The sequence below is a fragment of the Nycticebus coucang genome, chromosome 7 (genome assembly GCF_027406575.1).
Source record: "Nycticebus coucang isolate mNycCou1 chromosome 7, mNycCou1.pri, whole genome shotgun sequence".
Lineage (NCBI taxonomy): Eukaryota > Metazoa > Chordata > Mammalia > Primates > Lorisidae > Nycticebus > Nycticebus coucang.
Window position 1 is genome coordinate 77653222 of NC_069786.1, and position 12804 is coordinate 77666025.

Sequence of the window (12804 nt, forward strand, 5' to 3'; positions counted from 1 at the left end):
GGGGGGTGGTATCAGAGAAGGCAGAGTGAAAAGCTGAGGCTTTCATCCCTATTGGGGCCCCCAGAGGTGGGGGCTTGAACTTCTACCCTCACCCAGAGGTAACAAGGCACCGCTCTGACTCCTGCTGGTGTGTTGTCAGAGGAGAGCTGGAGACCTCAACTCAGTTCAATGGTAACTAGGTCAGCCTGAAAAGTGCCAGTAGACACCATCTGGGAAGCGGTAAGAAGATGTCCCTTCCCTCTCAGCCAGGATGGTATCAACAGATGCCTCATGAGGAACCAAGGTTTTACCAAAGTAAAAACAATTCCATGGAAGGAGGACAGTCTTTTCAACAAATGACGCTGGAGCAATTGGATACCAGCAAGCAAAAAATACATAAACCTCAGCCTAAACCTCCAACCTTTCACAAAAATTAACTCAAAATAAATCATAGATTTAAATACAAAATGGAAAACTGTAAAACTTTTAGAAAATAACAAGAGAAAATGATCAGGATGTAGGAATTGGAGAAGAGTTCATAGACATAGCACCAAAAGTGCAATCCATAAAAGTAAAAATAATCAATCAATTGAGCCTACTTAAACTCTGTGAAAGATCCTGGGAAGAGTAAAAAAACAAGCCACTGAGTGGAAGCAAATATTTACAAACAGATAAGAAACTCATCTAGATCTTTTAAAAACTGAACAGTAAAAAAAAAAAAAATTAGAAAATGGCAAAAAAAACCCATAACCGTGAAGAGACATTTCACTGAAAAGAATATATGGATGACAAATACACAGCCGCCACCCCCCCCCAAAAAAAATGCTCAGCATCACTAGCTGTTAAGGAAATGCAAATTAGGATCATGATGAGACACAACTATAGGCCTCTCAGCATGCTAAAATAAAAAAACAGTGACGTCAGCAGCGCCTGTGACTGGAAGGAGTAAGGCGCTGGCCCCATATACCCAAGGTGGCAGGTTCAAACCTGGCCCTGGCCAAAAACTGCAAAAAAAAAAAAAAAAAAACAGTGATGATACCAAATGCTACCAAGAATACAGAAAAACTTGATCTCTTACACATTGCTGGTGGGAATATAAAATGGTACAGCCACTCTGGAAAACAGTTCAGCTGTTTCTTAAGATAATTAAATATACATTTACCATACAACCCAGCAATTGCACTCCTGGGCATTTATCCCGGAGAAATGAAACATTGTCATAGCTGCTTTCTTCGTAATAGCCAAAATCTGGAATCCTACTTAGCAATAAAAAAGAATGAACTATTGAGACACAGAACAATTTGGATGGATCTCAAGGACATTATAAGTAAAAAAGAAATCTCAAAAGGACACACTTACATCTAAGTCCGTTTATACAACATCCTTAAAATAATGAAAGCATAGTGATGGGAAACAAATTAGTGCTTGTCAGGGGTTAGGGACGGTGTGGGGGAGGGAGTTGAATGTGGCTATAAAAGAGAAGCTTGAGGAAAATCTCCGTAGTAAGGGAAATAGTTCTGTATTTTTATTGCACTGATGGTTATATGAGTCTACACATATGATAAAATAACACAGAAACTTCACACCAATTGTCTGATTCCTATCTATGTTATTTTCTGATAATTATGGAAAACAGCCCTTTTAGAGGTAACTGAAAGGTACATACCTCTATACTATCTTTGCAACTTTCTATAAACCTAGAATAATTTTAAATAAAAATGTTATTGTTTTTATTTCAGATTAATGCAAGGAAACAAGCAACTAAGTTACAATGTTTGCATTCATTAGGTGGAGTCCCTCTTGTAGTTGTGTCCCATTTTGTAGTTTTTTAAAAATTTCATTTTGGGGGCAATCCTGGGGAGCCACAACAGTTTTATATGACTGCCCATCAGAAGAAAGCAAAGCGCAGCACAGAAGATATTAGGCTACCAATTGAAGAAAAATGCCATAATAGGGATTTTTGTGGCAGAGAAAATAATCAGTTCATTCTGCTATGAGTTCCAAGCAGATGGAATGGTTTTCAACCCCCAGCTGTGTGAGGAACTTTAAAAATGGTCAATATCCAGTCCTATCTTCATCAAGTCTGACATCTTTGGCCTGGGATAATCCTAATTATGCTAGATGATTCTAAAGTGTACTGGACTGTGGAATGCCATATTTCATGAAGGAATGCAACATCAGGCTCCGCATCTGAAATTTGACAGTATTGTTGAGTCCTGTAAAGGAAGAGTAAACCTTTATATAATTCTACCAGTGAAGTTGTGTTAAGGCCAGTTCCTGAGCCCCCAAACCTCCTAAACCTTAAATAATGGAGCAATATTCATTTCCCAGGTATTTTAAAAATAATGTAATTGATTTTCAAGTGGCTATATTTAAGAACAAAATCAACGTTTATCCATTGAATATCACTCATTCTCTCAAATGATCCTTTTACTTTTAGTATTAATAAGAGGCAAAAAAAAATGGCATAAATTTCAGACATGAATAAATTTCTTCTGATGGAGTAATTCTATATGGAGTGAGCGAAGGTTGACATAATAACAGGAATCCTCACCTATTACTCAGGCTAGTAGAATGATAAATGGGTTCTATAGAGAGGATTTAACACAAATTTAAAAATTAAAAATTGTTCAGCTGGTGGCAAGCACACTCAAAGCCCTGACTTCAGCATGATAAAGTTCATCCACACAAAGAAAATTTAGCACTCCCTTAATACTTTGGAACTTTAAAAAAATTGTTAAGGTTTCCATTAATTAATTATGAGATACTGTCAAAATTCCACATTAATATGTACCATTTCTTTCTTTCTTTCTTTTTATTTTTTTTTTGCAGTTTTTGGTTAGGGCTGGGTTTGAACTTGCCACCTCCGGTATATGGGGCCAGCGCCCTACTCCTTTCAGCCACAGGTGCTGCCCAATATGTACCATTTCTATTGAAGTTTATTTAACAACATGACACTCCTGAGCAATGCTGGATATTACAGTTAATATATAATTAAGATATAGAGCTAAATACTGCAAACAGTGTGGGCGCTGAAGTCAGAGGACTTGGGTTTACCTCCCTGCTACTAGTTATTTGACTTTGGTTGAATTCTTTATCAGTTTCCTCATACGTAAATTTGAAATAATAATATTCTGAAAAATGAACGAACTAATAAGAGAAAGCACTTTAAGCTACAAAATGCTGAACCTGCTGTCATTATCATAATCATTACCATCTTAAAAATTTAATTTTTTATTGTTAGAGATGCTCATCTACAGGCATATGAAACTTTTTAAAAATTATAGTCTATAAAATAAAGCAGATTTCCCAGTACCAAAACTGCCATGTGGTAATAATCAATGGTTAATTGATGAGTGATTGTTTCCAAATAGCAAATGACATAGGCACGCTTCCTTACTTTGGTGAATCCTATTGACTACAACGCTGTGGAAGTGGCCAGCTCTCTTGGCAGGCAGAGCTATGTGGCATCCAAATACGTGTGCAATTTACACTGTTCCTTTTAGAAATCTATTAGATACATTTTATTTCTGTGTCTAGCTTTTCCATCAAAGGGTGCTTTAGCTGTGGCGCTAATAATATTTTAAGCTTCAGATTTAGAAGCAGAAGATCCCTAATACTGCACATATGGTCATAAATATTCCATACCCTCAAGCAACTCAGAAGGACACAAGAATATCTGGAAGAATTTCAAGTTGTCTGTAGCATGCAATAGTAATTAGAAAGTATGTATGTGATATTAAATAGGGTGAGAATAAATGATTTATATAAATTTTTAAACATCATTAATATAAAATTCTAAAATTCTAAATAATAAATTTCAAAAAAGCCTAGGTGAATGATTAATAAGAATACTTGAACAATTATTTTTAAACTATACATGCAAGTGATAGGCAATGCAATTTTATTGGCTTGTCTGTTGATACTCTTTCTTCCCACCCAACAGAATTGAAGTGTCTTATTATAAGTAGATACATCACAACATTAAAAACACTAAGATATTAGTTATAGATACTGAGATTAATAAAAATGAGTGTAAAAAAAAGTAAGATGGAGCCTAAAGTAAGGTTAGAATGCATACGGCTCAATGACTTGCAAGAGGGAGGCTACAAATTTAGTTTTGAGAGAAAAAATATGATTAATTTATGATATACAGTGTCCATATGCTCAGGAGGTATGGTTGTTTCTGGTGGTGATATCTGTGAGACATCTTTTCCATGCATTGTCATAAAACCAGCCCTCTTTGGTATAGTAAACAGTTTCGATGACAACACCACTACAGAAGTGATGTGTCATTGGCCTTTTCTTGTAACAGGTTTCTAAGCTGGCTGATCCCATAGCATCAAAGTTCAGGAAAACTAGGCAGCACCTGTGGCTCAATGGGTAATGCACTGGCCTCATATACCTAGGGTGGTGGGTTCAAACCCAGACCTGGCCTAACTGCAACAACAACAACAAAAATCAAATAGCTGGGTGTCGTGGCGAATGCCTGTCATCCCAGCTACTCAGGAGGCTGAGGCAAGAGAATTGCCTAAGCCCAGGAGTTGGAGATTGCTGTGAGCTGTGATGCCATGGCACTTTACCAAGGATGATAAGGTGAGACTCTGTCTCTCAAAAAAAAAAAAAGTTCAGGAAAACTAATTCTGCAAAAGCCAAAATCATACAGAACAGGGACTCAGCAAGAAATATCTAGACTTGGACTATAGCCAAATAGATAATTGCAGGATGACTCCATCTTAAGTCACAGAAAATTTTTAAGTTAAATAGAGGAAAATAGCCAATATAGTCATATGCCAAAGCAGCATTTATTTTCAAAAAATTAGAATAAGAGCAGAATTATTCCTAAAGTTTTATATGCAGCATATTATTCTTTAATCTTATTTCAGTACATGGTGGACACTTTGTAAGGTTATAGACCTTAAAAAGAATCAAAAGTCCCAAAGCAACAAATGCTAGCATGGATGGGAAAAGAAGAAACACTCCATCACTGTTAGTGGGACTGCAAATGAGTACAAGCTCTATGGAAAGTAGAATGGAGGTGTCTTAAAGAACTAACAGTAGACCTAGCTTTTGATATAGCAATCCCGCTACGAGGCATTTACCCAAAGGAAAAAAAGATGTTTTATCAGAAAGACACTTGTACTTGAATGTTTATAGCAGCACAATTCGCAATTGCAAAAATGTGGAAACAACCCAAGTGCCCATCAATACATGAATTAATAAAATAGTACTCAGCCATAAAAAAATGGCGAACTAGTATCTTTTGTAACAACCTTGATGGAACTAGAGACCATTCTTCTAAGTGAAGTATCACAAGAATGGAAAAACAAACACCACATGTGCTGAGTACTGCATGGAACTAGTCAATTAACACTTATAGGCACATATTGTAAGAAATTTAGTAGTGAGGATGGAGGATAAGAAGTAGGATAAACTCACCCTAATGGGTGCAATACATATATTCTGGGTGAAGGACACATCTGTGACATCAACTTCAAATGTGCAATGCAAATTATGTAACCAAAATGTGTGCACCCCTGTAATACTCTGAAATAAAAAATAAATGTTAAGAAAAAATCAACCCTATTGGTAGTCAGACTTTTTTAAATAAAAGAAAATGGAAGGTTTGAGTAACAAAAAAAGAAACTACTCATTTACTATTCATATGTTGGTATTAAGATATTTCATGTCAAATTTTGTGCCAAGAATAAAAGAAGAAAAGCTAATGAATATAAATGAATATAAATTAAATTTTACAATAGCACTGAAATAAATAGATTTTCGCAAATAAAATGGAAAAGACCCACATTTCTTTTCACTGCACTTTCAAGATAAAAAGCCAAATTATCTTTTTAAAAAAAGAAATAGATATTCATAAACATACACTAAATATTTACACACAGACTATCAATGATAAATACTTTGCATCTGTTCCCATCACCAAACAACTTGTCTTTGCCTATTTCTATTATCAGAACTTGAAAGCTAATTGGAAAGTGGAGGAAAGAAGACCTAGGTCAATTTGCATAATCAACTTGCTTAATATTGTAAATAGACTCTAGGAGGTCTTTGTGTGTTAGAATGAAAGCCAGGTACTTCCTTTCAGATTCTTACAGCCAAGAAAATCAAGACTTGAGTACTAGCCAAACAAAGAATTGGTAAATTAATCTAGGTAAATCCCTAGATTAACTCATGTCGAACCAATTAAATCAGACAGCAATAGTACCTGAAGAAAAATCACTGAGGCATATAATAGACTTTACTTAAATTTAAGGTATGAAGGTAAGAAATTCTCCTTGCTTTTTGCTAGAGAACAAGGAAGAAAGTTGAAGATCGAGACAGACAGAAAGTGGAAGGAAGGTAAGGAGAGTTGGAGAGGAGATAGCAGGACAGAGTAGAGATGGAAGTTGGCTTCCTACCAGCTTTCCACACGGACCCAGCTGCCAGCTGGCCTTTACTGGTGTTTGCTGAAGTGCCTAACTTTTGTTAAAAAAAAAAAAAAAAGTGAGGAAAAAAGGCAATGAAAAAACCATGAGTATAATACACAAAGGGATTATTTTCAGGATCTCTAGAGATAGAAACACCAAAATACACCTTAATATGTAGCTTAATTGCTCCAATTTTAAAATTATCTGAAACAGTGAATAAAAATGAATGTGAAGAGGTAGCTCCAAACAAGAAGAGGAGCTCAGAGAACACTGGGAGAGAACAGAGCTTCAAAAAGAAAAAGAGAGAGCAAGGTGGAGAAGGCTGGGGGGTCAGAGGGAAAGAAGGGCCAGGAGGAGGAACCCAGCAGCCCGACTGACTGCCAGAGATAGCTAGTCTCTGGCAAGGCTCCCTTCTTTCTTTGCCAGCCTTTACCTAAGTGGGAATAAAGTAGAAATCCACATGGAAAATTTAAATATCTTGGGAGGAATGGGTGAGTTCTGTAGCCTTGCTATCATATTACTGATTTCAGGATAAGATTTAATATCGAGAAGAATCATCTTGGATCCTATATCGAAGTATTTACTTAATGAAATACGGAAAACCCTTATCTATAACATCTTCACTTACAAGGCAATCCCATAAGTGGCTCCTGAGGACATCATCGTAATTAAGTTCTAGGGTATATATGAATTGAAAGTCCTATTAAATAAGACTCTTCTCATAAAAGAAGTCTGTCTGTAGATAAATTCCAAAAGCATTACTGGATACTTCCTGCATGTGAGAATACATAAGGGTCTGCAGTAACTAATGAGGGAATTTTCCTTTCCCTTAACTCATACGTTTGGTTGAAGAACCCCACAAAAACAAGCACAACATGATGAGAAACTAGAAATGGGAAAAGTGGAAACAGTAAGTAGTTATTTACATGTGCTTCTGTTCATAGCACAGACCGGAAACATTGGAGGAATAGAGTAACATGGTCGGGGTAAGGTACATCATCAGCTAGAATTAAATGGTAACTGGGTCTTGAATTGCTGAGCTCTTGGACAACAGACTGACAGAAACTTCCTTAGAAAGCAACTTCATGAGCAAAGATGCAAAGGGCGGCATATAAAAGACGACTAGTAGTAGCAAAAGGGATGGTAATCAAGAGGTAGTAGAGCAAATACCTAGAGAAACAGAACAAAGACAGGGAGGAAATAAGGGAAACAATAAACTTTAAAAATAAAACTTTCACAGCTCAGCGCCAGCCACATGCACCTGAGCTGGCGGGTTCGAATCCAGCCCAGGCCCGCCAAACGACAATGACGGCTGCAACCAAAAAATAGCCAGGCGTTGTGGTGGGCACCCATAGTCCCAGCTACTTGGGAGGTGGAGGCAGAAGAATAGCTTGAGCCCGGGCATTGGAGGTTGCTGTGAGCTGTGATGCCAGGGCGACAGCTTGAGGCTCTGTCTCAAAAAATAAATAAATAAATAAAAGTAAACTTTCAGGACCTGAGAAAGTGATATGAAAAAAAAAACAGTTTTTCACTTTTTTTCCTGTGACTTTTTGCAGGTTAAACAGACACCCAGAATTTCCAGGAACAGACACCTACTAAAAAGTGGAGGAACAACATTCAGGAGATGCTCTGAGGCTTCTCTGCTGTTGGTTTCACACTGAAGAAAGGGCAGCCGATGTCATGCAGGTTTTTTGAAATAAGGGTGTGTACAGTGTCAATAAGTTACCTCTGGAAAAAGAACAAGTTAGCACTTCCAGCATAGTAAATGTCAAATGGAATCTGTTTACTCACAACTTTTTATTTAGACCCTTGTTTCATATGCAACAAAACAATTTGGAGACTAGGGATGTTGGTAACATATTGTTTCATATCATTGAAGGAACATCCTAGGGTTACTGTGATCCTTCAACTACTAACTGATTCTGTTGAGTCAGGTTTCTAAAATCTAAAACCTCAAAAGAGGAAGATACTACTCTCCTTAAGTTAAATTACAGAATGTATTATAAACAGATGAACTTAATGCCTCATTCAACTTTTTCTTCCTACCACATTACCAAAATAATAATAATTGTGTATTTAACATTCACAGTGTGAAAGGGGCTGAATAACATTCTTTAAGAAACAGCAGATGACACCGATACAGATGCCGCAGTCTTTGGAAATGCTATGTAAATATTTGAGGTCATAATTTGGTTCGAAGTGTTTAGGAAAAAAGAACAAGATATTTAAATGAGACAAATGGCTTAGAGGCTAATGGAAACAGATGGATAGCAATTAGTGGGAACGCTGAGCATGAAGCACCGAAGCAAATAGTTCCCGGCTGGAGAAAAGCCGATGAGCTGAGCCTGGCAAAGGGAGGACAGAGGAGAAAACAACAAGAAATCACTTCCTCCAGCTCTTATTCTACCTTTACTGCTAAGTAAAAATAAATAAATAAATAAAATTTTTTTTTTTTGCAGTTTTTAGCCAGGGTTGGGTTTGCACCTGCCACCTCTGGCATATGGGGCCGGCACCCTACTCCTTTGAGCTACAGGCACCACCCCAAATTTAAAGAATTTTAAGGTGGGAAGGTAACAACATAGGAAATGCAATCAGATGAAGGTCTTCTGTGATACCCATTAACTGGATAATTTATTCTTTACCACTGCTTCCCACCTCCCTCCCTCTCCTACTTTTCCTCAGTCTATTTTCACCAAAAGTCAGGATTTGCTTTATAGCTTTGCCATTTTCTTCATTTTCTCAGAAAGGGCCACAAACTTTTCACAACTGCAATCTTGGTTTAAAAGGGTAAAGGGGGAGAAAAAGGACAGATGGTTAAAAGGATGGGGACGAAGGGGAGCAGTTTACCAAAATTTAACTTTTTTCTGTTCAGGAAATCCAGAAAAGCTGAATGAAACAGGAGAGCATAGAACTTAATGTGGCTTGTAGATTTACCAAGTAACACTTTCAAAAACTGGTTAGGAATCCACATCTTGCAAGATCACTTTTAACTAGTATAAGGGGGACAGGTTGGAAAAGATGCAAGCTGTTCCAATATTAATATTATCTGACTTATATTTAATCATACTGCACAGTAATATTTAAAATATGCAATGTTTATAATTTTAATTGAATGTTTCCTCTCTTAGGCTACCATTTAAATAGTTTGAAGCATTAGTATTTTCACAGGAAATATTGGGCATACTTGTAACTACACACCTTCAAAATCTTCAAATATGTATCTTGACTATTAAAAATCCAACTGAAATCATGTTGTGTCAAATAAAATGAATAACATAAGAAAAAATACACATGAAGAATGAAAATATTTGAGAGGAAAACAAACTTTTCTAATTACTGACTAGTGTTTAGAGGAAAGAAGATGTATGTTGTTAAAGACAGAAATTTACTTTAATTATAGATATCGCTTGCTTTTTTGGCAATGGAAGAACAACTGGGTTTCAAAACATGTATCGATCAAGTCATAATAAATATATCCTGAAATGGAAAAAGTAAATATGTATGTATTCTGAAGTTGAATTTTAAATATTATTTAAAATGAGTAGTTCATTTAATAGAGGAAGAAATTACCTTCTTAAAGATTACCTAGACATGATAATCAGCACCAAATAATCTTCACGGAGAATTTAGCCAGTTTATATCTGAGACAATGAGAGGTATTCAAAAGAATACACAAAAATAAGCAACCATAATTCTTGAACATAAATTTTCAATCTCAACTTCAAAACATTTAAAAGAAGAGACAGTGTAGGTTAAGAATTCGACCTGATAGTCAGAGCCTGGATTTTGAAATGACTGAGCGAATCTCTTTACCACTCTACAGCTGTGTCACTTACGTATAAATTGAGAGCTTCAGACCAAATCACAAGTTCTAATATTCATACTTTACAAATCTAAAAAAATCACATAATATCAAGGGAATGTATTTTCCATCCAAGTTTAGTGTTTAAAATTCAACTACTTGCCAGGATTCAAAATTTGCACATTAAAAAAACATTTACACGTTATACTCTCGTTTTTTAAAGAGTATCTACATATGCAAAAAATTCTAGAAGTGCATGCACCAAAATGTCACACTCATTTTATTTAACTCACATATATGGTTGCTGCCCAGTGCCAGGTACCATGCTCGTCACCACAAGAAGGCCCTGATCTTGGCCTCATGGAGCTTATAGACCAGGACTTATATCTCCGGGAGGCAAAATTTCAGAGTGATTTTCCCCCTTCTTTCTCTAATATCATTTTCTGGAGTTGCTATATGTAACACTTTCAAAACAGAAGAAAGTTACTATTTTTAAAAATTCAGCCTTTTTTAAGAATCACATAGTCATGCACAGAGGGAGAGGAAATTTGAATGACTCCAGAATTTTTTAACAAAACCAAGACCAATGTTCAAATCTATCCTCACAAGTAGTTGGCTTTATAAAACAGTTATTGCTGTTTTATCATTATGCTACACTCTTGTGTCCGGATGACCAGAGAACACGATGTAGGAACTTCAGGTCACTTACAGTTCAGACGCCCATCTAGAAACATAAAAGACCCTTTTAGGTTGTGGTTGTGAAACACCAAATTTTATTTTTACTTTATTTTAAAAGTAAAATCTTTGCACAAATCTCAGTAGCCCCATCCCCTACAAAAAAACTCTACAGTACTAACTCCCCATCATGGTAGATTTGATCCTGAACTAGCTTAACCTCTCTGATGAGGCCCATCAGACTATTAAAATCCTTTCTGAAAGCCCCACAGTATTGCCCTCTTCTTGGTCAATGTTGTTCTTATTATTGTTAATCAGCCCCTGTTTAGTCTTATATGATGCACTTCTGTTGCCTTAGAGCTCTCCTTATCCAAGGACCTATTTTAGATAAATTGGAAATTTCTTCTAACATTGCCATGGTTAGGCTTTCAGCCAAGTACTGTTCCCTTTGTCTTCACATTTTTGTTTTTCTCTTTTCTGATAAATTTTCTTTTCGTAAGTATTAACACTTTTAAATTATCCATCATAGGCCTATATTCCACACAACTTTCACCTGATTAGCATTTTAGAGATTATTGCTATTATTGTTATTACAGTTACTTTTCCCAATCTGATAATTTATAGCTTCCTAAAAGTTTTCATTATTAGTCTTACGTTATTGCTATGACTCTTAGTAATCTAATACTAATTGATATGTAATAGCAGACATATTTATATACAACATAGTAGTTATAACCAAAAGGTTATGTATTAATACATGTGATATTAAGGATGACCTAGATAATTACAACAGGAAAAATGTTTTTATAATCTAGGGCAGCAGTTCTCAACCTGTGGGTCGTGACCCCTTTTTAACAATGAAAATACATTGTGGTATTAGTAAGGTTGAGAAGCTCTGATCTAGAGTATGCCTATTTCCATAGGCAGCCTAAAATGCTATCTAATAACTTTGGAAAATTTAGGGTAATGTACTGGAAATAGCTCTAGTTTATTAACCTGTGGAACTGGATTTTAACTGCTCTTCCCTCCATGTCTTATAGTTCTATAGTGGTGTTTTATTATTTTGTGCCTAATTTTGTGCCTTGATCATGCTATGGTTTAAGTCATGACATTTTCCAACTGATAGAAATAGTCTCTATTTGTACCTATAGACTTTATTGGGTTAAAATGATCCATCATATGTCTTACCACTAACTTTTTAACAGATCATAACAAAAATTTCTCAAGTCTTATAAACACAAGGCTATTTTCCAGATGTGAAGTCAGACTAAATGTTATCTCTGCTCGCAGGGAAATTTCACTCTAACTAAGCAAATGAAACAAATTATAATAACTGAAACTTGGTTATGAGCTAAACTTAAGTCCTTCTGATTGTACTATATAAACTACAAGAACATTTGAATACGAAGACGACCTGGCTACAACAGTGCAGACCCCATTAATCGCAGGTATGGATTTGGCCTGGCAAGCAAGCCTGCTTTCCTGCACCACTTAGCCCCACAAAGAGCATGGGCCTTGAAATGTCCTAAGCACTTTCCTTTCAGAAACATGGTTGATAGTACCAGCTTGGGCAGCACGTATACGACAATTGGAACGATGCAGAGAAGACTAGCATGGCCCCTGTGCAAGGATGACACACAAATTGGTGAAGCGTGCCATATTTTTTGATCTAATACAGGTAGGGGGCAGGGGAAGGAGGAAACAGGTAAGAGGGGAGGTGGAAGGGGAATGGGGAGATGAGGGATCACAGTGTGTGGCACACCTCTTGGGGGCAGGACACAATTATAAGAGGGACATTACCTAGCAAATGCAATCAGTGTGACCTAATTCTTTGTACCCTCAATGAATCACAAACAATAAAAAATAAACATGGTTAATAGACATTATTATGCATATTTTACAAATCAGTTAGGACTCAGA

General features: G+C 36.3%; 1 non-coding gene across 1 annotated transcript; it reads left to right on the forward strand.

Moving 5' to 3' along the window:
* The first annotated feature begins 12442 nt into the window (after positions 1-12442).
* On the forward strand, positions 12443-12549 carry LOC128590988 (U6 spliceosomal RNA). Its single transcript, XR_008381444.1, has one exon. It is a non-coding gene; the product is annotated as a U6 spliceosomal RNA (small nuclear RNA).
* Positions 12550-12804: the final 255 nt, after the last annotated feature.